Source organism: Oncorhynchus nerka, linkage group LG7 (genome assembly GCF_034236695.1).
Source record: "Oncorhynchus nerka isolate Pitt River linkage group LG7, Oner_Uvic_2.0, whole genome shotgun sequence".
NCBI classification, from domain to species: Eukaryota; Metazoa; Chordata; class Actinopteri; order Salmoniformes; family Salmonidae; genus Oncorhynchus; species Oncorhynchus nerka.
This window is the reverse complement of record NC_088402.1, coordinates 6,673,301-6,700,997: the sequence shown is the minus strand read 5'-3', so window position 1 is coordinate 6,700,997 and position 27,697 is coordinate 6,673,301.

Genomic DNA, 27,697 nt, shown 5'->3' with positions numbered 1-27,697 from the left:
GACACTGGGAGATGAAGTCACCTTTCAGCAGGACAATAACCTGGTTCAGTCTGCTTTCCACCAGACACTGGGAGATGAATTCACCTTTCAGCAGGACAATAACCTGGTTCAGTCTGCTTTCCACCAGACACTGGGAGATGAATTCACCTTTCAGCAGGACAATAACCTGGTTCAGTCTGCTTTCCACCAGACACTGGGAGATGAATTCACCTTTCAGCAGGACAATAACCTGGTTCAGTCTGCTTTCCACCAGACACTAGGAGATGAATTCACCTTTCAGCAGGACAATAACCTGGTTCAGTCTGCTTTCCACCAGACACTGGGAGATGAATTCACCTTTCAGCAGGACAATAACCTGGTTCAGTCTGCTTTCCACCAGACACTGGGAGATGAATTCACCTTTCAGCAGGACAATAACCTGGTTCAGTCTGCTTTCCACCAGACACTGGGAGATGAATTCACCTATTCAGCAGGACAATAACCTGGTTCAGTCTGCTTTCCACCAGACACTGGGAGATGAATTCACCTTTCAGCAGGACAATAACCTGGTTCAGTCTGCTTTCCACCAGACACTGGGAGATGAATTCACCTTTCAGCAGGACAATAACCTGGTTCAGTCTGCTTTCCACCAGACACTGGGAGATGAATTCACCTTTCAGCAGGACAATAACCTGGTTCAGTCTGCTTTCCACCAGACACTGGGAGATGAAGTCACCTTTCAGCAGGACAATAACCTGGTTCAGTCTGCTTTCCACCAGACACTGGGAGATGAATTCACCTTTCAGCAGGACAATAACCTGGTTCAGTCTGCTTTCCACCAGACACTGGGAGATGAAGTCACCTTTCAGCAGGACAATAACCTGGTTCAGTCTGCTTTCCACCAGACACTGGGAGATGAATTCACCTTTCAGCAGGACAATAACCTGGTTCAGTCTGCTTTCCACCAGACACTGGGAGATGAATTCACCTTTCAGCAGGACAATAACCTGGTTCAGTCTGCTTTCCACCAGACACTGGGAGATGAATTCACCTTTCAGCAGGACAATAACCTGGTTCAGTCTGCTTTCCACCAGACACTGGGAGATGAATTCACCTTTCAGCAGGACAATAACCTGGTTCAGTCTGCTTTCCACCAGACACTGGGAGATGAATTCACCTATTCAGCAGGACAATAACCTGGTTCAGTCTGCTTTCCACCAGACACTGGGAGATGAATTCACCTTTCAGCAGGACAATAACCTGGTTCAGTCTGCTTTCCACCAGACACTGGGAGATGAATTCACCTTTCAGCAGGACAATAACCTGGTTTAGTCTGCTTTCCACCAGACACTGGGAGATGAATTCACCTTTCAGCAGGACAATAACCTGGTTCAGTCTGCTTTCCACCAGACACTGGGAGATGAATTCACCTTTCAGCAGGACAATAACCTGGTTCAGTCTGCTTTCCACCAGACACTGGGAGATGAATTCACCTTTCAGCAGGACAATAACCTGGTTCAGTCTGCTTTCCACCAGACACTGGGAGATGAATTCACCTTTCAGCAGGACAATAACCTGGTTCAGTCTGCTTTCCACCAGACACTGGGAGATGAATTCACCTTTCAGCAGGACAATAACCTGGTTCAGTCTGCTTTCCACCAGACACTGGGAGATGAATTCACCTTTCAGCAGGACAATAACCTAAATAAACAAAATGGCACTGGAGTTGCTTATAAAGAAGACAGTGAATGTTCCAGAGTGACTGAGTTACGGTTTTGACTTAAATCTACTTGAAAATCTATGGCCAGACCTTAAAATGGTTGTCTAGCAATGATCAACAACCAACTTCACAGAGCTTAAAGATTTGTGAAAAGAATAATTGGCAAATATTGCACAATCCATGTGTGCAAAGCTCTTAGAGACTTACCAATGAAGACTCAAAGCTGTAATCGGTGCCAAAGGTCTTCTACAAAGTATTGACTCAGGGGTGTGAATACTTATGTAACTTAGATATTTCTGTATTTAATTTGAAATAAATGTGTCATGTATTGTCATGTTATGTCTTGTTCCTGTTCTTTCTCTTACATTTACATTTACATTTAAGTCATTTAGCAGACGCTCTTATCCAGAGCGACTTACAAATTGGTGCATTCACCTTATGACATCCAGTGGAACAGCCACTTTACAATAGTGCATCTAAATCTTTTAAGGGGGGTGAGAAGGATTACTTTATCCTATCCTAGGTATTCCTTAAAGAGGTGGGGTTTCAGGTGTCTCCGGAAGGTGGTGATTGACTCCGCTGTCCTGGCGTCGTGAGGGAGTTTGTTCCACCATTGGGGGGCCAGAGCAGCAAACAGTTTTGACTGGGCTGAGCGGGAACTGTACTTCCTCAGTGGTAGGGAGGCGAGCAGGCCAGAGGTGGATGAACGCAGTGCCCTTGTTTGGGTGTAGGGCCTGATCAGAGCCTGGAGGTACTGAGGTGCCGTTCCCCTCACAGCTCCATAGGCAAGCACCATGGTCTTGTAGCGGATGCGAGCTTCAACTGGAAGCCAGTGGAGAGAGCGGAGGAGCGGGGTGACGTGAGAGAACTTGGGAAGGTTGAACACCAGACGGGCTGCGGCGTTCTGGATGAGTTGTAGGGGTTTAATGGCACAGGCAGGGAGCCCAGCCAACAGCGAGTTGCAGTAATCCAGACGGGAGATGACAAGTGCCTGGATTAGGACCTGCGCCGCTTCCTGTGTGAGGCAGGGTCGTACTCTGCGGATGTTGTAGAGCATGAACCTACAGGAACGGGCCACCGCCTTGATGTTAGTTGAGAACGACAGGGTGTTGTCCAGGATCACGCCAAGGTTCTTAGCGCTCTGGGAGGAGGACACAGTGGAGTTGTCAACCGTGATGGCGAGATCATGGAACGGGCAGTCCTTCCCGGGAGGAAGAGCAGCTCCGTCTTGCCGAGGTTCAGCTTGAGGTGGTGATCCGTCATCCACACTGATATGTCTGCCAGACATGCAGAGATGCGATTCGCCACCTGGTCATCAGAAGGGGGAAAGGAGAAGATTAATTGTGTATCGTCTGCATAGCAATGATAGGAGAGACCATGTGAGGTTATGACAGAGCCAAGTGACTTGGTGTATAGCGAGAATAGGAGAGGGCCTAGAACAGAGCCCTGGGGACACCAGTGGTGAGCACGTGGTGAGGAGACGGATTCTCGCCACGCCACCTGGTAGGAGCGACCTGTCAGGTAGGACGCAATCCAAGCGCGGGCCGCGCCGGAGATGCCCAACTCGGAGAGGGTGGAGATGAGGATCTGATTGTTCACAGTATCGAAGGCAGCCGATAGGTCTAGAAGGATGAGAGCAGAGGAGAGAGAGTTAGCTTTAGCAGTGCGGAGCGCCTCCGTGATACAGAGAAGAGCAGTCTCAGTTGAATGACTAGTCTTGAAACCTGACTGATTTGGATCAAGAAGGTCATTCTGAGAGAGATAGCGGGAGAGCTGGCCAAGGACGGCACGTTCAAGGGTTTTGGAGAGAAAAGAAAGAAGGGATACTGGTCTGTAGTTGTTGACATCGGAGGGATCGAGTGTAGGTTTTTTCAGAAGGGGTGCAACTCTCGCTCTCTTGAAGATGGAAGGGACGTAGCCAGCGGTCAGGGATGAGTTGATGAGCGAGGTGAGGTAAGGAGAAGGTCTCCGGAAATGGTCTGGAGAAGAGAGGAGGGGATAGGGTCAAGCGGGCAGGTTGTTGGGCGGCCGGCCGTCACAAGACGCGAGATTTCATCTGGAGAGAGAGGGGAGAAAGAGGTCAGAGCACAGGGTAGGGCAGTGTGAGCAGAACCAGCGGTGTCGTTTGACTTAGCAAACGAGGATCGGATGTCGTAGACCTTCTTTTCAAAATGGTTGACGAAGTCATCTGCAGAGAGGGAAGGGGGGGGGGATTCAGGAGGGAGGAGAAGGTGGCAAAGAGCTTCCTAGGGTTAGAGGCAGATGCTTGGAATTTAGAGTGGTAGAAAGTGGCTTTAGCAGCAGCGACAGAAGAGGAAAATGTAGAGAGGAGGGAGTGAAAGGATGCCAGGTCCACAGGGAGGCGAGTTTTCCTCCATTTCCGCTCGGCTGCCCGGAGCCCTGTTCTGTGAGCTCGCAATGAGTCGTCGAGCCACGGAGCGGGATGGGAGGACCGAGCCGGCCTGGAGGATAGGGGACATAGAGAGTCAAAGGATGCAGAAAGGGAGGAGAGGAGGGTTGAGGAGGCAGAATCAGGAGATAAGTTGGAGAAGGTTTGAGCAGAGGGAAGAGATGATAGGATGGAAGAGGAGAGAGTAGCGGGGAGAGAGAGCGAAGGTTGGGACGGCGCGATACCATCCAGTAGGGGCAGTGTGGGAAGTGTTGGATGAGAGCGAGAGGGAAAAGGATACAAGGTAGTGGTCAGAGACTTGGAGGAGTTGCAATGAGGTTAGTGGAAGAACAGCATCTAGTAAAGATGAGGTCGAGCGTATTGCCTGCCTTGTGAGTAGGGGGGGAAGGTGAGAGGGAGAGGTCAAAAGAGGAGAGGAGTGGAAAGAAGGAGGCAGAGAGGAATGAGTCAAAGGTAGACGTGGGGAGGTTAAAGTCGCCCAGAACTGTGAGAGGTGAGCCGTCCTCAGGAAAGGAGCTTATCAAGGCATCAAGCTCATTGATGAACTCTCCGAGGGAACCTGGAGGGCGATAAATGATAACGATGTTAAGCTTGAAAGGGCTGGTAACTGTGACAGCATGGAATTCAAAGGAGGCGATGGACAGATGGGTAAGGGGAGGAAGAGAGAATGACCACTTGGGAGAGATGAGGATCCCGGTGCCACCACCCCGCTGACCAGAAGCTCTCGGGGTGTGCGAGAACACGTGGGCGGACGAAGAGAGAGCAGTGGGAGTAGCAGTGTTATCTGTGGTGATCCATGTTTCCGTCAGTGCCAAGAAGTCGAGGGACTGGAGGGAGGCATAGGCTGAGATGAACTCTGCCTTGTTGGCCGCAGATCGGCAGTTCCAGAGGCTACCGGAGACCTGGAACTCCACGTGGGTCGTGCGCGCTGGGACCACCAGATTAGGGTGGCGCGCCACGCGGTGTGGGGAGCGTTTGTATGGTCTGTGCAGAGAGGAGAGAACAGGGATAGACAGACACATAGTTGACAGGCTACAGAAGAGGCTACGCTAATGCAAAGGAGATTGGAATGACAAGTGGACTACACGTCTCGAATGTTCAGAAAGTTGAGCTTACGTAGCAAGAATCTTATTGACTAAAATGATTAAAAATGATACAGTACTGCTGAAGTAGGCTAGCTGGCAGTGGCTGCGTTGTTGACTTTGTAGGCTAGCTGGCAGTGGCTGCATTGTTGATTCGGGGGCTAGCTGGCTAGCTAGCAGTGTTGATTACGTTACGTTGCGTTAAAAGAACGACAATAGCTGGCTAGGTAACCTAGAAAATCGCTCTAGACTACACAATTATCTTTGATACAGAGACGGCTATGTAGCTAGCTATGTAGCTAGCTACGATCAAACAAATCAAACCGTTGTACTGGAATGAAATGAAATGAAAATGTGATACTACCTGTGGAACGAGGCGGAATGCGACCGGGTTGTTGAGTTCTAATCGGTAGACGTTGGCTAGCTGTTGGCTAGCTGTTGGCTAGCTAGCAGTGTCTCCTACGTTAAGGACGACAAATAGCTGGCTGCATTGTTGATTCAGGGGCTAGCTGGCTACCTAGCTAGCAGTGTTGATTACGTTACGTTGCGTTAAAAGAACGACAATAGCTGGCTAGGTAACCTAGAAATCGCTCTAGACTACACAATTATCTACACAATTATCTTTGAAACAGAGACGGCTATGTAGCTAGCTATGTAGACGGTGGGCATTAGCTAGCTGGCTAGCTGCTGGGCAGATACGTTAGGACGACGAAATACGATAATTACGCAATTATCTTTGATACAAAGACGGCTATGTAGCTAGCTAAGAAGAAATTGCTAAGATTAGACAAATCAAACCGTTGTACTATAATGAAATGTAATGAAATTTTAATGAAAAGTTATACTACCTGCAGACTGAAGTGCAGACCGAAGTGCCGATGCGACTGCTCGCTCCAACCCGGAACTCTAGGACATGCTGAACATCTTTGTTTTCGTTTACCTTGACGATATCCTGATTTTTTCACCGTCACTCCAGATTCATGTTCAGCACGTTCGACGTGTCCTCCAGCGCCTTTTAGAGAATTGTCTTTATGTGAAGGCTGAAAAGTGCTCTTTTCATGCCTCCTCCGTCACATTTCTCGGATCTGTTATTTCCGCTGAAGGCATTAAGATGGATCCCGCTAAGGTCCAATCTGTCATCGATTGGCCCGTCCCTAAGTCACGCGTCGAGCTGCAGCGCTTTCTCGGCTTCGCGAATTTCTATCGTCGTTTCATCCGTAATTTCGGTCAGGTGGCAGCTCCTCTCACAGCCCTTACTTCTGTCAAGACGTGCTTTAAAGTGGTCCGTTTCTGCCCAGGGAGCTTTTGATCTCCTCAAGAAGTGTTTTACATCCGCACCTATCCTTGTTACACCTGACGTCTCTAGACAGTTCATTGTCGAGGTTTACGCGTCAGAGGTGGGCGTGGGAGCCATTCTTTCCCAGTGCTCCCTCTCTGACAACAAGGTTCACCCTTGCGCGTATTTTTCTCATCGCCTGTCGCCATCGGAACGTAACTATGATGTGGGAAACTGCGAACTGCTCGCCATCCGCTTAGCCCTAGGCGAATGGCGACAGTGGTTGGAGGGGGCGACCGTTCCTTTTGTCGTTTGGACTGACCATAGGAACCTTGAGTACATCCGTTCTGCCAAACGACTTAATGCGCGTCAGGCTCGTTGGGCGCTGTTTTTTGCTCGTTTCGAGTTCGTTATTTCTTATCGTCCGGGCTCTAAGAACACCAAGCCTGATGCGTTATCCCATCTCTTCAGTTCTTCAGTAGCCTCTACTGACCCCGAGGGGATTCTCCCTGAGGGGCGTGTTGTCGGGTTGACTGTCTGGGGAATTGAGAGGCAGGTAAAGCAAGCACTCACTCACACTCCATCGCCGCGCGCTTGTCCTAAGAACCTTCTTTTCGTTCCCGTTCCTACTCGTCTGGCCGTTCTTCAGTGGGCTCACTCTGCCAAGTTAGCTGGCCACCCCGGCGTGTTCGAGGCACGCTTTGCTTCCATTCGCCAGCGTTTTTGGTGGCCCACTCAGGAGCGTGACACGCGTCGTTTCGTGGCTGCTTGTTCGGACTGCGTGCAGACTAAGTCCGGTAACTCCCCTCCTGCCGGCCGTCTCAGACCGCTTTCCATTCCCTCTCGACCGTGGTCTCACATCGCCGTAGATTTTATTACCGGACTGCCTTCGTCAGCGGGGAAGACTGTTATTCTAACGGTAGTCGATAGGTTCTCTAAGGCGGCTCATTTTATTCCCCTCGCTAAGCTTCCTTCTGCTAAAGAGACGGCACAAATCATCATTGAGAATGTTTTCAGAATTCATGGCCTTCCGTCAGACGTCGTTTCGGACAGGGGTCCGCAATTCACGTCTCAATTTTGGAGGGAGTTTTGCCGTTTGATTGGGGCTTCCGTCAGTCTCTCTTCCGGCTTTCACCCCCAGTCTAACGGTCAAGCAGAACGGGCCAATCAGACTATTGGTCGCATCTTACGCAGTCTTTCTTTTCCGAAACCCTGCGTCTTGGGCAGAACAGCTCCCCCTGGGCAGAATATGCTCACAACTCGCTTCCTTCGTCTGCCACCGGGCTATCTCCTTTTCAGAGTAGCCTCGGGTACCAGCCTCATCTGTTCCCGTCTCAGCTCGCCGAGTCCAGCGTCCCCTCCGCTCAGGCTTTTGTCCAACATTGTGAGCGCACCTGGAAGAGGGTCAGGTCTGCACTTTGCCGTTATAGGGCGCAGACTGTGAGAGCCGCTAATAAGCGTAGGACTAAGAGTCCTAGATATTGTCGCGGTCAGAGAGTATGGCTTTCCACTCAAAACCTTCCCCTTAAGACAGCTTCTCGCAAGTTGACCCCGTGGTTCATTGGTCCGTTCCGTATTTCTCAGGTCATTAATCCTGTCGCAGTGCGACTTCTTCTTCCGCGACATCTTCGTCGCGTCCACCCGGTCTTCCATGTCTCCTGTGTTAAGCCCTTTCTTTGCACCCCCGTTCGTCTTCCCCCCCCCATCCTTGTCGAGGCGCACCTATCTACAGGGTCCGTAAGATTTTGGACATGCGTCCTCGGGCCGTGGTCATCAGTACCTAGTGGATTGGGAGGGGTACGGTCCTGAGGAAAGGAGTTGGGTTCCATCTCGGGACGTGCTGGACCGTTAAACATCGATGATTTCCTCCGTTGCCGCCAGGTTTCCTCCTCGAGTGCGCCAGGAGGCGCTCGGTGAGTGGGGGGGTACTGTCATGTATTGTCATGTTATGTCTTGTTCCTGTTCTTTCTCTTCTCTTCGTTTCCCCCTGCTGGTCGTATTAGGTTACCTTCTCTCCCTTTCCTTCCCCCAGCTGTTCTTCATCTCCTCTAACTACCTCGTTTACTCTCTCCCACCTGTTCCCTGTTTTCCCTCTGATTTGATCTCTATTTCTCTCTCTGTTTCGGCTTCTGTCTTTGTCAGATTCTCGTTTGCTTCACCCTTGTCCTGTCCTGTCGTAATCTGCCTCTTCATCAGATGCTACGTGTGTTCAGGTACCTCTGTCCTCTACAACCCACGCCTACCCGGAGAGACCAGCAGTCTGTCAGCGCTAACCCTGCAATTCTCCTCTGCTGCTAGAAGGGGACTCTCCTGTTAAGATCAGAGGACTTTATAATTTGTTTGTCGCCCTCTCTGCGGGTTGTCTATGTTGTCAATCGATACATCTGAAGAGGATCTATGTCTTCCCTGTGTTTTGACATTAAAAGACTCTGTTTCTGTTAAAGCGCTTTTGGGTCCTCACTCACCTGCATAACAAAATGTACAAAAAATTATCCCAGAAATGTGTTTTCACTTTTTTATGATAAGGTATTATGTATAGATGGGTGAGAATAACACATTGAATTAATCCATTTTGAATTCCGGTTGAAAAAAGTGGAAGTCCAGGGGTATGAATACTTTTTCTTCTCTCTGTCTCTCTCCCTGTCTCCCTCTCACTCTCTTTCTCCCTCTCTCTGTCTCTCTCTCTGTCTCTCTCTCTCTCACTCTCTTTCTCCCTCTCTCTGTCTCTCTCTCTGTCTCTCTCTCACCCTCTTTCTCCCTCTCTCTGTCTCTCTCCCCTCTCTCTGTCTCTCTCTCACTCTCTTTCTCCCTCTCTCTGTCTCTCTCCCCTCTCTCAGAGGGCAGAGTGGAAAACATCTCTGGTCCTCTGTCTCGCTCTCTATTTCTCAGTATTTATTCCTTTTTTTTATGATTGAATAATCTGCAGAGATTCCTTTTAATGGCGGGAAAATATCTATATTTTCTTACCTTAAATGTAGAAATGACATGGAGCAACGGGAGTTAGAACTTCTTGAGGACACAAGGACCATGTTGTCTTGACAATCGGTTGATTGATAGTAGTGACATGCTGCCAGTAAGACTGCGTGTGTGTGGAGAGAGCTTGAGGACTACGTTTGAGTAAGGTGATGGTGGATGAAGTCAGGTGTTTTGAAGCAGAGGGATGTGTTTAGTAACGTTTCGTAACGTTCAGCTTAAGCTGTCTGTCACGCTGGTCTGAATGTTTGATTATTCATAGTACAGCTCCCAACCACTTTACACGCCAGTAGTAGCCCGGCATGTTTGGTCTAATGTAAATTCTTTTAGCAAGTCTAGCCAAGGGGGCGTTCCGTCATGCTGACACGAACTCTGAGCTCACTGGGGCGTGGCTACTGACTGGACACAAGTTTAGATGAAAAACCATTTTAATTTAGAAGGCTAAAAATCTAATTGCTAACTTCACAAAAGTATTCTCATATTTAATCATATAATTTTTTACAACATTCAGATGTAAACCGGATACATAGGACGTGTAGACTTTCAGAGTTACCTTGATTTACCATTCTTAACCTCTTGCTTCTACTCGGGACGCTTGCGTCCCAACTAGAGCTCTGGAAATGCAAATGCGCTACGCTAAATGCTAATAGTATTAGTTAAAACTCAAAAGTTCATTAAAATACACATGCAGGGTATCGAATTAAAGCTACACTCGTTGTGAATCCAGGCAACAAGTCAGATTTTTAAAATGCTTTTCGGCGAAAGCATGAGAAGCTATTATCTGATAGCATGTAACACCCCAAAAGACCCGCAGGGGACGTAAACAAAATAATTAGCATTTTGGCGTTACACAAACCGCACAATAAAATAGAAAACATTCATTACCTTTCACCATCTTCTTTGTTGGCACTCCTAGATGTCCCATAAACACTATTTGGGTCTTTAAATTAAGATTAATTTAGATTAAATCGGTCCATATAAAGCCTAGATATCGTTATATGTAGACTGTGTGATAAACGAAAAAAACATTGTTTCAAAACGTAAGGTCATTTTTTTTAATTCAAAAAGTCGACGATAAACTTTCACAAAACACTTCGAAATACGTTTGTAATGCAACTTTAGGTATTAGTAAACGTTAATAAGCGAGAAAATTCATCAGGAGGCGATGTAAAGATCATTAGCTGTCCGTCTGGAAAAATGTCCGGCTAGAAACTCAACGAAAATATCCGGTCCTAGACCAAAGGAGATACGGTGCCCTGCATGTGTTTGACCAAGAAAAAACTCGAAGGGAAATGACAAGACTCTAGACACCGTGTGGAAGCTGTAGGTACTGCAACCTCAGTCAATTAATTGTGGTTCACCTTTATCAATGGGTTCAAGTAGCGCATGGATATATTTTCCCATTTTCAGTGATCAGTTTTTCCTGTGCTTTTCGATGTAAATGCCGTTCTGGTAAAGCCACAGCAGTGATTTAACCAGTTTTATAAACGTCTGAGTGTTTTCTATCCACACAGACTAAGCAAATGCATATACTATATTCCTGGCATGAGTAGCAGGGCGCTGAAATGTTGCGCGATTTTTAACAGAATGTTCAAAAAAGTAGAGGGTCGACTTAAGAGGTTAATGACATCACAAAATAATAAACATTGTGACAGGATTATTCTTGAAGTCCCCACCGACCAATCCAAATATTTGAATTTCATAAATAATGTTCCAATGTCCAATCTTTTGATGTTAGAGTTTATAGGCGGGCCACACTCTCTGTAACAAAGGAGTTTCAGTCTTCCAATACTGCAGGGAATGTTTCTGCAAACTATTTATGGCTGTTAAGTCATAAAACCGGGAAAAACATGGGACAAACACCAAATTGAGACTCTTCTCAGAATTCTGCAAAAATATCCCCAGTGTACAACATAAAATACCAAATAATGCCTGCAGAGCAGAGCAGAATTAGGCCGATATCTGCTAATTATCAAAATCGAGAAAAGAGCCGTTCAATTCTGCAACCACCTAAAAAGAAGCGATTCCCAAACATTCCATAACAAAGCCATCACCTACAGAGAGATGAACCTGAAGAAGAACAAGCTGGTCACGAACACAAACAGACCCCACAGAGCCCCAGGACAGCAACACAATTAGACCAAACCAAATCATAATTAAACTAAAAGATAATTACTTGACACATTGGAAAGAATTAACAAAAAAACTAGAATGCTATTTGGCCCTAAACAGAGAGTACACATGTACAGACTCAGTGAGCATAGCCTTGCTATTGAGAAAGGACGCCGTAGGCAGACATGGCTCTCAAGAGAAGACAGGCTATGTGCTCACTGCCCACAAAATGAGGCAGGGCAGGATGGATATAGGTCTATAACAGTTTGGGTCTAGATTGTCTCCCTCTTCGAAGAGGGGGATGACCGCGGCAGCTTTCCAATCTTTGGGGATCTCAGACGACACGAAAGAGAAGTTGAACAGACTGCTAATAGGGGTTGCAACAATTTCGGCAGATAATTATAGAAAGAGAGAGTCCAGATTGTCTTGCCCGGCTGATTTGTAGGGGTCCAGATTTTGCCGCTCTTTCAGAACATCAGCTGTCTGGATTTGGGTGAAGGAGAAGCGGGCGTCTTGGGCCAGTTGATGCAGGGGGTGCTGAGATGTTGGCCAGGGTAGGGGTAGCCAGGTGGAAAGCATGGCCAGCCGTGGAAAAATGTTTTCTGATAATGTTGTTGAATATGATAGTGTTGTTGTATATGATAGTGTTGTTGTATATGATAGTGTTGTTGTATATGATAGTGTTGTTGTACAGTATATGATAGTGTTGTTGTATATGATAGTGTTGTTGTATATGATAGTGTTGTTGTATATGATAGTGTTGTTGTATATGATAGTGTTGTTGTATATGATAGTGTTGTTGTACATTATATTGTTGTTGTATATGATAGTGTTGTTGTATATGATAGTGTTGTTGTATATGATAGTGTTGTTGTATATGATAGTGTTGTTATACAGTATATGATAGTGTTGTTGTATATGATAGTGTTGTTGTATATGATAGTGTTGTTGTATATGATAGTGTTGTTGTATATGATAGTGTTGTTGTATATGATAGTGTTGTTGTACATTATATTGTTGTTGTATATGATAGTGTTGTTGTATATGATAGTGTTGTTGTATATGATATGTGTTGTTGTATATGATAGTGTTTGTTGTATATGATAGTGTTGTTGTACATGATAGTGTTGTTGTACATGATAGTGTTGTTATACATGATAGTGTTGTTGTACATTATATTGTTGTTGTATATGATAGTGTTGTTGTACATGATACTGTTGTTGTATATGATAGTGTTGTTGTACATGATAGTGTTGTTGTACATGATAGTGTTGTTATACAGTATATGATAGTGTTGTTGTACATTATATTGTTGTTGTATATGATAGTGTTGTTGTACATGATACTGTTGTTGTATATGATAGTGTTGTTGTATATGATAGTGTTGTTGTACATGATAGTGTTGTTATACAGTATATGATAGTGTTGTTGTATATGATAGTGTTGTTGTATATGATAGTGTTGTTGTACATTATATTGTTGTTGTATATGATAGTGTTGTTGTATATGATAGTGTTGTTGTATATGATAGTGTTGTTGTATATGATAGTGTTGTTGTACAGTATATGATAGTGTTGTTGTATATGATAGTGTTGTTGTATATGATAGTGTTGTTGTATATGATAGTGTTGTTGTATATGATAGTGTTGTTGTACATTATATTGTTGTTGTATATGATAGTGTTGTTGTATATGATAGTGTTGTTGTATATGATAGTGTTGTTGTATATGATAGTGTTGTTATACAGTATATGATAGTGTTGTTGTATATGATAGTGTTGTTGTATATGATAGTGTTGTTGTATATGATAGTGTTGTTGTATATGATAGTGTTGTTGTACATTATATTGTTGTTGTATATGATAGTGTTGTTGTATATGATAGTGTTGTTGTATATGATAGTGTTGTTGTATATGATAGTGTTGTTGTGCATTATAGTGTTGTTGTATATGATAGTGTTGTTGTATATGATAGTGTTGTTGTACATGATAGTGTTGTTGTACATGATAGTGTTGTTATACATGATAGTGTTGTTGTACATTATATTGTTGTTGTATATGATAGTGTTGTTGTACATGATACTGTTGTTGTATATGATAGTGTTGTTGTACATGATAGTGTTGTTGTACATGATAGTGTTGTTATACAGTATATGATAGTGTTGTTGTACATTATATTGTTGTTGTATATGATAGTGTTGTTGTACATGATACTGTTGTTGTATATGATAGTGTTGTTGTATATGATAGTGTTGTTGTACATGATAGTGTTGTTATACAGTATATGATAGTGTTGTTGTATATGATAGTGTTGTTGTATATGATAGTGTTGTTGTACATTATATTGTTGTTGTATATGATAGTGTTGTTGTATATGATAGTGTTGTTGTATATGATAGTGTTGATATACAGTATATGATAGTGTTGTTGTATATGATAGTGTTGTTGTACATGATAGTGTTGTTATACAGTATATGATAGTGTTGTTGTATATGATAGTGTTGTTATACATGATAGTGTTGTTGTATATGATAGTGTTGTTGTATATGATAGTGTTGTTGTATATGATAGTGTTGTTGTACATTATATTGTTGTTGTATATGATAGTGTTGTTGTATATGATAGTGTTGTTGTATATGATAGTGTTGTTGTATATGATAGTGTTGTTGTATATGATAGTGTTGTTATACAGTATATGATAGTGTTGTTGTACAGTATATGATAGTGTTGTTGTATATGATAGTGTTGTTGTACATGATAGTGTTGTTGTACAGTATATGATAGTGTTGTTGTACATGATAGTGTTGTTGTACAGTATATGATAGTGTTGTTGTACATGATAGTGTTGTTGTACAGTATATGATAGTGTTGTTGTATATGATAGTGTTGTTGTATATGATAGTGTTGTTGTATATGATAGTGTTGTTGTATATGATAGTGTTGTTGTATATGATAGTGTTGTTGTACATGATAGTGTTGTTATACATGATAGTGTTGTTATACAGTATATGATAGTGTTGTTGTACATGATAGTGTTGTTATACAGTACATGATAGTGTTGTTGTACATGATAGTGTTGTTGTATATGATAGTGTTGTTGTATATGATAGTGTTGTTGTATATGATAGTGTTGTTATACAGTACATGATAGTGTTGTTGTACATGATAGTGTTGTTGTATATGATAGTGTTGTTATACAGTATATGATAGTGTTGTTGTATATGATAGTGTTGTTGTATATGATAGTGTTGTTGTATATGATAGTGTTGTTGTATATGATAGTGTTGTTGTATATGATAGTGTTGTTGTATATGATAGTGTTGTTGTATATGATAGTGTTGTTATACAGTACATGATAGTGTTGTTGTACATGATAGTGTTGTTGTATATGATAGTGTTGTTGTATATGATAGTGTTGTTGTATATGATAGTGTTGTTATACAGTATATGATAGTGTTGTTGTATATGATAGTGTTGTTGTATATGATAGTGTTGTTGTATATGATAGTGTTGTTGTATATGATAGTGTTGTTGTATATGATAGTGTTGTTGTATATGATATTGTTGTTGTATATGATAGTGTTGTTATACAGTATATGATAGTGTTGTTGTATATGATAGTGTTGTTGTATATGATAGTGTTGTTGTATATGATAGTGTTGTTGTATATGATAGTGTTGTTATACAGTACATGATAGTGTTGTTGTACATGATAGTGTTGTTGTATATGATAGTGTTGTTGTATATGATAGTGTTGTTGTATATGATAGTGTTGTTATACAGTACATGATAGTGTTGTTGTACATGATAGTGTTGTTGTATATGATAGTGTTGTTATACAGTATATGATAGTGTTGTTGTATATGATAGTGTTGTTGTATATGATAGTGTTGTTGTATATGATAGTGTTGTTGTATATGATAGTGTTGTTGTATATGATAGTGTTGTTGTATATGATAGTGTTGTTGTATATGATAGTGTTGTTGTACATGATAGTGTTGTTGTATATGATAGTGTTGTTGTATATGATAGTGTTGTTGTATATGATAGTGTTGTTGTATATGATAGTGTTGTTATACAGTACATGATAGTGTTGTTGTATATGATAGTGTTGTTGTATATGATAGTGTTGTTGTATATGATAGTGTTGTTGTACAGTATATGATAGTGTTGTTGTATATGATAGTGTTGTTGTATATGATAGTGTTGTTGTATATGATAGTGTTGTTGTATATGATAGTGTTGTTGTATATGATAGTGTTGTTGTATATGATAGTGTTGTTGTATGTGATAGTGTTGTTGTATATGATAGTGTTGTTGTATATGATAGTGTTGTTATACAGTATATGATAGTGTTGTTGTATATGATAGTGTTGTTGTATATGATAGTGTTGTTGTATATGATAGTGTTGTTGTATATGATAGTGTTGTTGTATATGATAGTGTTGTTGTATATGATAGTGTTGTTGTATATGATAGTGTTGTTGTACATGATAGTGTTGTTGTATATGATAGTGTTGTTGTACATGATAGTGTTGTTGTATATGATAGTGTTGTTATACATGATAGTGTTGTTGTACATGATAGTGTTGTTATACATGATAGTGTTGTTGTATATGATAGTGTTGTTGTATATGATAGTGTTGTTGTACATGATAGTGTTGTTGTATATGATAGTGTTGTTATACATGATAGTGTTGTTGTATATGATAGTGTTGTTGTATATGATAGTGTTGTTGTATATTATAGTGTTGTTGTATATGATAGTGTTGTTGTATATGATAGTGTTGTTATACAGTATATGATAGTGTTGTTGTATATGATAGTGTTGTTGTACATGATAGTGTTGTTATACATGATAGTGTTGTTGTACATGATAGTGTTGTTGTATATGATAGTGTTGTTGTATATGATAGTGTTGTTATACAGTATATGATAGTGTTGTTGTACATGATAGTGTTGTTATACATGATAGTGTTGTTGTATATGATAGTGTTGTTGTATATGATAGTGTTGTTGTATATGATAGTGTTGTTGTATATGATAGTGTTGTTATACAGTATATGATAGTGTTGTTGTATGTGATAGTGTTGTTGTATATGATAGTGTTGTTGTATATGATAGTGTTGTTGTACATGATAGTGTTGTTGTATATGATAGTGTTGTTGTACATGATAGTGTTGTTGTATATGATAGTGTTGTTATACATGATAGTGTTGTTGTACATGATAGTGTTGTTATACATGATAGTGTTGTTGTATATGATAGTGTTGTTGTACATGATAGTGTTGTTGTATATGATAGTGTTGTTATACAGTATATGATAGTGTTGTTGTACATGATAGTGTTGTTATACATGATAGTGTTGTTGTACATGATAGTGTTGTTATACATGATAGTGTTGTTGTATATGATAGTGTTGTTGTATATGATAGTGTTGTTGTATATGATAGTGTTGTTGTACATGATAGTGTTGTTGTATATGATAGTGTTGTTGTATATGATAGTGTTGTTGTACAGTATATGATAGTGTTGTTGTATATGATAGTGTTGTTGTATATGATAGTGTTGTTATACAGTATATGTCAGTGTTGTTGTATATGATAGTGTTGTTGTACATGATAGTGTTGTTGTATATGATAGTGTTGTTGTACATGATAGTGTTGTTGTATATGTCAGTGTTGTTGTATATGATAGTGTTGTTATACAGTATATGATAGTGTTGTTGTATATGATAGTGTTGTTGTATATGATAGTGTTGTTGTACATGATAGTGTTGTTGTATATGATAGTGTTGTTTTACAGTATATGATAGTGTTGTTGTACATGATAGTGTTGTTATACATGATAGTGTTGTTGTACATGATAGTGTTGTTATACATGATAGTGTTGTTGTATATGATAGTGTTGTTGTATATGATAGTGTTGTTGTATATGATAGTGTTGTTGTACATGATAGTGTTGTTGTATATGATAGTGTTGTTGTATATGATAGTGTTGTTGTACAGTATATGATAGTGTTGTTGTATATGATAGTGTTGTTATACAGTATATGTCAGTGTTGTTGTATATGATAGTGTTGTTGTACATGATAGTGTTGTTGTATATGATAGTGTTGTTGTACATGATAGTGTTGTTGTATATGTCAGTGTTGTTGTATATGATAGTGTTGTTATACAGTATATGATAGTGTTGTTGTATATGATAGTGTTGTTGTACATGATAGTGTTGTTGTATATGATAGTGTTGTTGTGCATGATAGTGTTGTTGTATATGATAGTGTTGTTGTATATGATAGTGTTGTTGTATATGATAGTGTGTAGATATAATAGTTTATCTGGTTCTATTGTCTGGCAGTGTATCTTTCTCTCTTCACAGTCTAGTTACACTGAGTTGTTGTCTGTGTCGGTTTACAGAGAGATCATATACGATACATTGTGTATCGTACGTAGCAGAGATTTCTCCTGGCTGACTGGTAGTAGTTTCTAGTTGTAACATGTCTGTATCTGTATATGTAGCAGGAGCATAGGAGGCTTTTCACTGGTCTGGTTCTACTTATTGGGTACACATTGTTCTGGCTGTGACCTGACCAGGACAAACTCTGGGCCCGAGTTCTAGTCTGCATTCCAAACCGCAACTTATTGTACTCTGGGCACTAGTTCTAGTCTGCATTCCAAACCACAACTTATTGTACTATGGGCCCTAGTTCTAGTCTGCATTCCAAACCACGACTTATTGTACTCTGGGCCCTAGTTCTAGTCTGCATTCCAAACCGCAACTTATTGTACTCTGGGCCCTAGTTCTAGTCTGCATTCCAAACCGCAACTTATTGTACTATGGGCCCGATTTCTAGTCTGCATTCCAAACCGCAACTTATTGTACTCTGGGCCCGAGTTCTAGTCTGCATTCCAAACCGTAACTTATTGTACTCTGGGCCCGAGTTCTAGTCTGCATTCCAAACCGCAACTTATTGTACTCTGGGCCCTAGGTCTAGTCTGCATTCCAAACCACAATTTATTGTACTCTGGGCCCGAGTTCTAGTCTGCATTCCAAACCACAACTTATTGTACTCTGGGCCCTAGTTCTAGTCTGCATTCCAAACCACAACTTATTGTACTCTGGGACCGAGTTCTAGTCTGCATTCCAAACCACAACTTATTGTACTCTGGGCCCGAGTTCTAGTCTGCATTCCAAACCGCAACTTATTGTACTCTGGGCCCGAGTTCTAGTCTGCATTCCAAACCACAACTTATTCCTGACGTAGTGTACTATGGGCCCTCGTTAAAAGTATTGCACTATCAAACCCAATCAAATTGGTCACGTACACATGGTTAGCAGATGTTATTGCGAGGGTAGTGAAATGCTTGTGCTTCTAGTTCCTAACATGTAATCTAACAATTCCACAAGAACTACCTAATACTCACAAATCTAAGTTTTATTTTTATTTTTTACCTTTATTTAACTAGGCAAGTCAGTTAAGAACAAATTCTTATTTTCAATGACTGCCTAGGAACAGTGGGTTAACTGTCTGTTCAGGGGCAGAACGACAGATTTGTACCTTGTAGGCTCGGGGATTTTAACTTGCAACCTTTTGGTTACTAGTCCAACGCTCTAACCACTAGGCTACCCTGCCGCCCCGAGGGGTAAAGGAATGGAGTAAGAATATATACCTACAGTTGAAGTCGGAAGTTTACATACACCTCAGCCAAATACATTCAAACTCAGTTTTTCAGAATTCCTGACATTTAATCCTAGTAGAAATTCCCTGTCTTAGGTCAGTTAGGATCACCACTTTACTTTAAGAATGTGAAATGTCAGAATAATAGTAGAGAGAATTATTTATTTCAGCTTTTATTTCTTTCATCACATTCCCAGTGGGTCAGAAGTTTACATTCACTCAATTAGTATTTTGTAACATTGCCTTTAAATTGTTTAACTTGGGTCAAATGTTTCTGGTAGCCTTACATAAGCTTCCCACAATAAGTTGGGTGAATTTTGGCCCGTTCCTCCTGACAGAGTTGGTGTAACTGAGTCAGGTATGTAGACTTCTGTCACGCCCTGATCATAGAGAGCTGTTTATTCTCTATGTTGGTTGGGGCGTGACAGTGACTAGGGTGGGTTATCTAGGTGATTTAATTATCTATGTTGGCCTGTTATGGTTCCCTATCAGAGGCAGCTGTTTATCGTTGTCTCTGATTGGGGATCATATTTAGGCAGCCATTTCCCCATTGTGCTTTGTGGGATGTTGTATAGTTGCCTGCAAGCTTCACAGTTCTTTTTTAAAAATGTTGCGCTTTATTGTTTTTTCTTAGAGTTTCTCTTCCAAATAAAAGTATGGAAACATACCACGCTGCATCTTGGTCCACTCCTTATAACGATCGTGGTGTAACTGAGTCAGGTTTGTAGGCCTTCTTGCTCGCCCACGCTTTTTTCAGTTCTGCCCACACATTTTCTATAGGATTGAGGTCAGGGCTTTGTGATGGCTACTCCAATACCTTGACTCTGTTGTCCTTAATTAAGCCATTTTGCCACAACTTTGGAAGTATACTTGGGGTCATTGTCCATTTGGAAGACCCATTTGCGACCAAGCTTTAACTTCCTGACTGATGTCTTGAGATGTTGCTTCTATATATCCACATAATTTTCCTGCCTCATGAAGCCATCTATTTTGTGAAGTTCACCAGTCCCTCCTGCAGCAAAGCACCCCCACAACATGATGCTGCCACCCCCACAACATGATGCTGCCAACCCCACAACATGATGCTGCCACCCCCGTGCTTCACGGTTGGGATGGTGTTCTTCGGCTTGCAAGCCTCCCCCTTTTTCCTCCAAAGATGACGATGGTCATTATTGCCAAACAGTTCTATTTTTGTTTCATCAGACCAGAGGACATTAATCCAAAAAGTACGATATTTGTCCCCATATGCAGTTGCAAACCATAGTCTGGCTTTTTTATGGCGGTTTTGGAGAAGTGGCTTCTTCCTTGCTGAGCGGCCTTTCAGGTTATGTCGATATAGGACTTGTTTTACTGTGGATATAGATACTTTTGTACTTGTTTCCTCCAGCATCTTCACAAGGTCATTTGCTTTTGTTCTGGGATTGATTTGCACTTTTCGCACCAAAGTATGTTCATCTCTAAGAGACAGAATGCTTCTCCTTCCTGAGCGGTATGACGGCTGCGTGGTCCCATGGTGTTTATACTTGCGTACAATTGTTTGTACAGATGAACGTGGTACCTTCAGCCATTTGGAAATTGCTCCCAAGAATGAACCAATTTCTTGGCTGATTTCTTTTTGATTTTCCCATGATGTCAAGCAAAGAGGCACTGAGTTTGAAGGTAGGCCTTGAAATACATCCACAGGTACACCTCCAATTGATGCAAATGATGCAAATGATGTGGTGTGGGGGCTGTGCTTTGGCAAAGTGGGTGGGGTTATATCCTTCCTGTTTGGCCCTGTCCGGGGGTGTCCTCGGATGGGGCCACAGTGTCTCCTGACCCCTCCTGTCTCAGCCTCCAGTATTTATGCTGCAGTAGTTTATGTGTCGGGGGGCTGGGGTCAGTTTGTTATATCTGGAGTACTTCTCCTGTCCTATTCGGTGTCCTGTGTGAATCTAAGTGTGCGTTCTCTAATTCTATCCTTCTCTCTTTCTTTCTCTCTCTCGGAGGACCTGAGCCCTAGGACCATGCCCCAGGACTACCTGACATGATGACTCCTTGCTGTCCCCAGTCCACCTGGCCATGCTGCTGCTCCAGTTTCAACTTCCACCTGACTGTGCTGCTGCTCCAGTTTCAACTGTTCTGCCTTATTATTATTTGACCATGCTGGTCATTTATGAACATTTGAACATCTTGGCCATGTTCTGTTATAATCTCCACCTGGCACAGCCAGAAGAGGACTGGCCACCCCACATAGCCTGGTTCCTCTCTAGGTTTCTTCCTAGGTTTTGGCCTTTCTAGGGAGTTTTTCCTAGCCACCGTGCTTCTACACCTGCATTGCTTGCTGTTTGGGGTTTTAGGCTGGGTTTCTGTACAGCACTTTGAGATATCAGCTGATGTACGAAGGGCTATATAAATACATTTGATTTGATTTGATTTGAATTAGCCTATCAGAAGCTTCTAAAGCCATGACACAATTTTCTGGAATTTTCTAAGCTGTTTAAAGGCACAGTCAACTTAGTTTATGTAAACTTCTGATCCACTGGAATTGTATTATAGTGAATTTTAAGTGAAATAATTATGTCTGTAAACAACTATTTTTTAAATTGCTTGTGTAATGCACAAAGCAGATGTCCTAACTGACTTGCCAAAACTATAGTTTGTTGACAAGAAATTTGTGGAGTGGTTGAAAAACGAGTTTTAATGACTCCAACCTAAATTTATGTAAACTTCCGACTTCAAAAGTACATATGAGATGAGTAATGCCAGATATGTAAACATGATTAAAGTGGCATTATTAAAGTGACTAGTGTTCCATTTCTTAAAGTGGCCAATGATTTCACGTTTGTGTGTGTAGGGCAGCAGCCTCTCTGTGTTAGTGATGGCTGTTTAATCAAATGGCTGCCCAGACTATTTACATTGACCTCCTTTTTTACGTTGCTGCTACTCCCTGTTTATTATCTATGCATAGTCACTTCACCCCTATCTACATGTACAAAGTACCTCGACTAACCTGTACCCCCCCGCACATTGACTCTGGGGTTAGGGGTTAGTATTAGGGGTTAGGATTAGGGGTTAGGGGTTAGGGGTTAGGGTTAGGGGTTAGGATTAGGGGTTAGGGGTTAGGGTTAGGGTTAGGGTTGGACGGTTGCCGATGGGTTAGGGTTAGTGTTAGGGGTTAGTGTTAGGGGTTAGGATTAGGGGTTAGGGTTAGGGGTTAGGTGTTAGGGTTAGGGGTTAGGTGTTAGGGGTTATGGTTAGGTGTTAGGGTTAGGGGTTAGGTGTTAGTTAGGGTTAGGGGTTAGGTGTTAGGGTTAGGGGTTAGGGTTAGGGGTTAGGTGTTAGGAGTTAGGTGTTAGGGTTAGGGTTGGGCGGTTGTGGATGGGTTAGGGTTAGTATTAGGGGTTAGGGTTAGGGATAGGTGTTAGGGTTAGTGTCGGACGGTTATGGATGGGTTAGGGTTAGTGTTGGTGTTAGGGGTTAGGTGTTAGGGGTTAGGGTTAGGGTTAGGGTTAGGTGTTAGGGTTAGGGTTAGGTGTTAGGGTTAGGGTTAGGGGTTAGGTGTTAGGATTAGGTGTTAGGGGTTAGGTGTTAGGGTTAGGGTTAGGGATAGGTGTTAGTGTTAGGGTTAGGTGTTAGGGTTAGGTGTTAGTATTAGGGGTTAGGATTAGGGGTTAGGGGTTAGGGGTTAGGGTTAGGGGTTAGGATTAGGGGTTAGGGGTTAGGGTTAGGGTTAGGGTTGGACGGTTGCCGATGGGTTAGGGTTAGTGTTAGGGGTTAGTGTTAGGGTTAGGATTAGGGTTAGGGTTAGGGTTAGGTGTTAGGGTTAGGGGTTAGGTGTTAGGGGTTATGGTTAGGTGTTAGGGTTAGGGGTTAGGTGTTAGTTAGGGTTAGGGGTTAGGTGTTAGGGTTAGGGGTTAGGGTTAGGTGTTAGGAGTTAGGTGTTAGGGTTAGGGTTAAGCGGTTGTGGATGGGTTAGGGTTAGTATTAGGGTTAGGTTAGGGATAGGTGTTAGGGTTAGGGTCGGACGGTTGCGGATGGGTTAGGGTTAGTGTTGGTGTTAGGGGTTAGGTGTTAGGGGTTAGGTTAGGGTTAGGGTTAGGTGTTAGGGTTAGGTTAGGTGTTAGGTTAGGGTTAGGGTTAGGTGTTAGGATTAGGTGTTAGGGGTTAGGTGTTAGGGTTAGGGTTAGGGATAGGTGTTAGTGTTAGGGTTAGGTGTTAGGGTTAGGTGTTAGGGTTAGGGGTTAGGTGTTAGGATTAGGGTTAGGTGTTAGGTGTTAGGGTGTTAGGCTAGGGTTAGGTTAAAATTAGGGTTAAGTGTTAAAAATTAGGTTAGGTGTTAGGGTTATGGTTAGGTGTTAGTTAGGGTTAGGGGTTAGGTGTTAGGGTTAGGGTTAGGGTTAGGTGTTAGGAGTTAGGTGTTAGGGTTAGGGTTGGGCGGTTGTGGATGGGTTAGGGTTAGTATTAGGGTTAAGGTTAGGGGATAGGTGTTAGGTTAGGGTCGGACGGTTGCGGATGGGTTAGGGTTAGTGTTGGTGTTAGGGGTTAGGTGTTAGGGGATAGGGTTAGGGTTAGGTGTTAGGGGTTAGGGGTTAAAGGTTAGGGTTAGGTGTTAGGGTTAGTGTTAGGTGTTAGGGGGTTAGGTGTTAGGTTAAGGTGTTAGGGGTTAGGGTTAGGGTTAAGTGTTAAAAAAATTAGGGTTAGGGTTAGGGGTTAGGTGTTAGGGTTAGGGGTTAGGTGTTAGGGTTAGGGTTAGTTTAGGATTAGGGGGTTAGGTGTTAGGGTTAGTGTTAGGGGGTTAGGGGTTAGGGTTAGGGTTAGGTGTTAGGTTAGGGGTTAGGGTTTAGGGTTAGGTGTTAGGGTTAGGGGTTAAAATTAGGGTTAGGGGTTAGGATTAGGGGTTAGGGTTAGGGGTTAGGATTAGGGTTAGGTGTTAGGGTTAGGGTTATGGTTAGGTGTTAGGGTTAAAAATTAGGTGTTAGTTAGGGTTAGGGGTTAGGTGTTAGGGTTAGGGGTTAGGTTAGGGGTTAGGTGTTAGGAGTTAGGTGTTAGGGTTAGGGTTGGGCGGTTGTGGATGGGTTAGGGTTAGTATTAGGGGTTAGGGTTAGGGATAGGTGTTAGGGTTAGGGTCGGACGGTTGCAGATGGGTTAGGGTTAGTGTTGGTGTTAGGGTTAGGGTTAGGTTAGGTGTTAGGTTAGGGGTTAGGGGTTAGGATTAGGGGTTAGGTGTTAGGGTTAGGGGTTAGGGTTAGGTGTTAGGGTTATGGTTAGGTGTTAGGGTTAGGGGTTAGGTGTTAGTTAGGTTAGGGGTTAGGTGTTAGGGTGTTTAGGAGTTAGGTGTTAGGGTTAGGGTTGGGCGGTTGTGGATGGGTTAGGGTTAGTATTAGGGGTTAGGGTTAGGGGATAGGTGTTAGGGTTAGGGTCGGACGGTTATGGATGGGTTAGGGTTAGTGTTGGTGTTAGGGTTAGGTATTAGGGGTTAGGGTTAGGTGTTAGGTGTTAGGTTAGGGGTTAGGGTTAGGGGTTAGGGTTAGGTGTTAGGTTAGTTAGGGGTTAGGTGTTAGGTGTTAGGGTTAGGGTTAGGTTAAAATTAGGGTTAGGTGTTAGGGTTAGGGTGTTAGGTTAGGGTTAGTTAGGGTTAGGGTTAGGTGTTAGGATTAGGGGTTAGGGGTTAGGTGTTAGGGCTAGGGTTAGGGTTAGGTGTTAGGGGTTAGGGTTAGGTGTTAGGGGTTAGGGGTTAAAAGAGGATTAGGGTTAGGGGTTAGGATTAGGGGTTAGGGTTAGGGTTAGGATTAGGGGTTAGGGGTTAAGGGTTAGGTTAGGGTTCGGATTAGGGGTTAGGGTTAGGGGTTAGGATTAGGGGTTAGGTGTTAGGGTTAGGGGTTACGGGTTAGGGTTAGGTGTTAGGGTTAGGGTTATGTGTTAGGGTTAGGTGTTAGGGGTTAGGGTTAGGGTTAGTGTTAGGGTTAGGGTCGGGCGGTTGTGGATGGGTTAGGGTTAGGGTTAGGTGTTAGGGTTAGGGTTAGGGTCGGACGGTTGCGGATGGGTTAGGGTTAGTGTTGGTGTTAGGGGTTAGGTGTTAGGGGTTAGGGTTAGGGTTAGGTGTTAGGGTTAGGGTTAGGGTTAGGGGTTAGGTGTTAGGGTTAGCATTAGGTGTTAGGGGTTAGGTGTTAGGGTTAGGGTTAGGTGTTAGGGTTAGGGTTAGGGTTAGGTGTTAGGGTTAGGGTTAGGTGTTAGGGTTAGGGGTTAGGGTTAGGTTTAGGGGTTAGGGGCTAGGGGTTAGGGTTAGGGTCGGGTGGTTGTGGATGGGTTATCAGCCTGTATGTGGCCAAAACATCCAGGAATAGAACAGAGGAAGTTCTCAATCCATTTCCTTAGGGTTATGGTTAAGGGTTAGGGTTAGGGGTTAGGATTAGGGGTTAGGTGTTAGCGGTTAGGTGTTAGGGGTTAGGGTTAGGGGTTAGGTGTTAGGGGTTAGGTGTTAGGGTTAGGGTTAGGTGTTAGGGTTAGGGGTTAGGGTTAGGGTTAGGGTTAGGGGTTAGGGTTAGGGGTTAGGGGTTAGGGTTAGGTGTTAGGGTTAGGGTTAGGGGTTAGGGTTAGGGTCGGGTGGTTGCGGATGGGTTATCAGCCTGTATGTGGCCAAAACATCCAGGAATAGAACAGAGGAAGTTCTCAATCCATTTCTTCAACCTTCTCACATTTTTTTTCCAGTAAATGAAGTGGCTACTTAGTAACAGACACAACGCTTCGGTAGTTTGACCTTTAAACTTCCGAGGAGTGAAACTTGGCGTGTTCAGGAATCCTCCAAGGTTCAGCCTTGCATTGTGACGCTGTCATGTTCTTCGTCAACGTTCTGATCGTCTTATCGCCTTGACCTTTTCCAGCACAGCTGTAGATTTAAGACCATGTCAACGACAGTTGACAAGAAGACTGATAGGCCTAAGAGTTTGACCTGTTCTGCACTGTTGTTCTTAACCCGGTGCCAGATATATTTTTGATTTTCGTCTTCCAACACAAACAGATCTGGGGCCAGGCTATGCTGGTCTCTGTATGTAGGTAGTTTGAGGGATTGGCCCAGTTCTATGGCAGCTGGTATGTACTAGTGATCTAGGGCCGCACAACAAATGGTTCTCTATTTATTATATAGTGCACTACATGTAGGGCACCTGCCATTTGGGACTCAGGGGGAACAAAATGCTGCTTTATCTGTATGACAGCATAGTGATTCCCTGTAGGGTTAGGGTTAGAGTAGGGGAGGTACCTGTGGCCTGTTGCTACTGTATACAGAGAGAGGCATGGGGTGGGAGAGAGGGGTTTGGGGGGGACAATGAAGGAGGGAGGGAGACAGGGAAGGAGAGAGAGAGAGAGGAGGGGAGGGAGAGAGAGAGAGAGGGAGAGGGAGGGCAGGAGAGGGAGGGAGAACACAGTAGGGGAGGTACCTGTGGCCTGTTGCTACTGTATACAGAGAGAGGCATGGGGTGGGAGAGAGGGGTTTGGGGGGGACAATGAAGGAGGGAGGGAGACAGGAAGGAGAGAGGGAGGAAGGGAGGGAGAGAGAGAGGGAGGGCAGGAGAGGGGGGGAGAACACAGTGTGACACATCAGTGGAACTCATTGTGCTGGCGTACACCTCATGTGTTCATCTAAAAAAAAAACATACACAGGCACATAAAGTAGGTTACTTATCAAAGGTTAATTCATGTGTTAATCAATGAAATGTGGAGTGTTTTGTGTCGGCCCCTGTGGCACTGATCAACCATTAAAGAGTTCTCATTCTCACAGCACGTGTTGTAAATAAATATCGATGATGAGCGGTTGTTGGTTTCCGTGGTCACCAGAGCATTCTATTGAGTTCTAGAACACGTTGGGAGGCATGTGACTGGATCGGGGCATTTATTGAATATGACACGTGTCGTGTCTTTACTATCACTAAATCGAAGACGTTTAGTTTTTATCCAAGATTCTCTGTAATTAGTATTATTCTGATTAATCACGTAACTGTAATTAACTAGGAAGTCGGGGCACCAAGGAAAAATATTCAGATTACAAAGTTATCATTTCCTAAAATAACTGATCAATTAGTCTTCGATTAGTCTTCGAATGAATGAATTATTTACTTTAACTCACGTTAGTCTCATTCATAAGTTGTTGGTTATCTGCACAAACCCAGTCTTCACTATGAGTCATCCATACATCAATTGTCTTAAATCATTTATTTATTACTAACTAAGTAATTCACAGAAATGCATAAACAAACAAACAAGGTAAATGTGGAAATGATAGGAGAATGTGCCCTAGTGGGTTAAACCGGCATCACGGCTTGTTAGACAAAAGGGAAGTGGGGGTCGACTGAGATAAGACAACACAGAGTTGATAATTATAATAATTGAAATGCTAATCCTTTGCACATGAACGCTCACTCATTCGGGAACAATTGCAATCAATATATATATTTACGCTCAGTGTGTCGTCGGGATCTTTGTTGAAGAGTT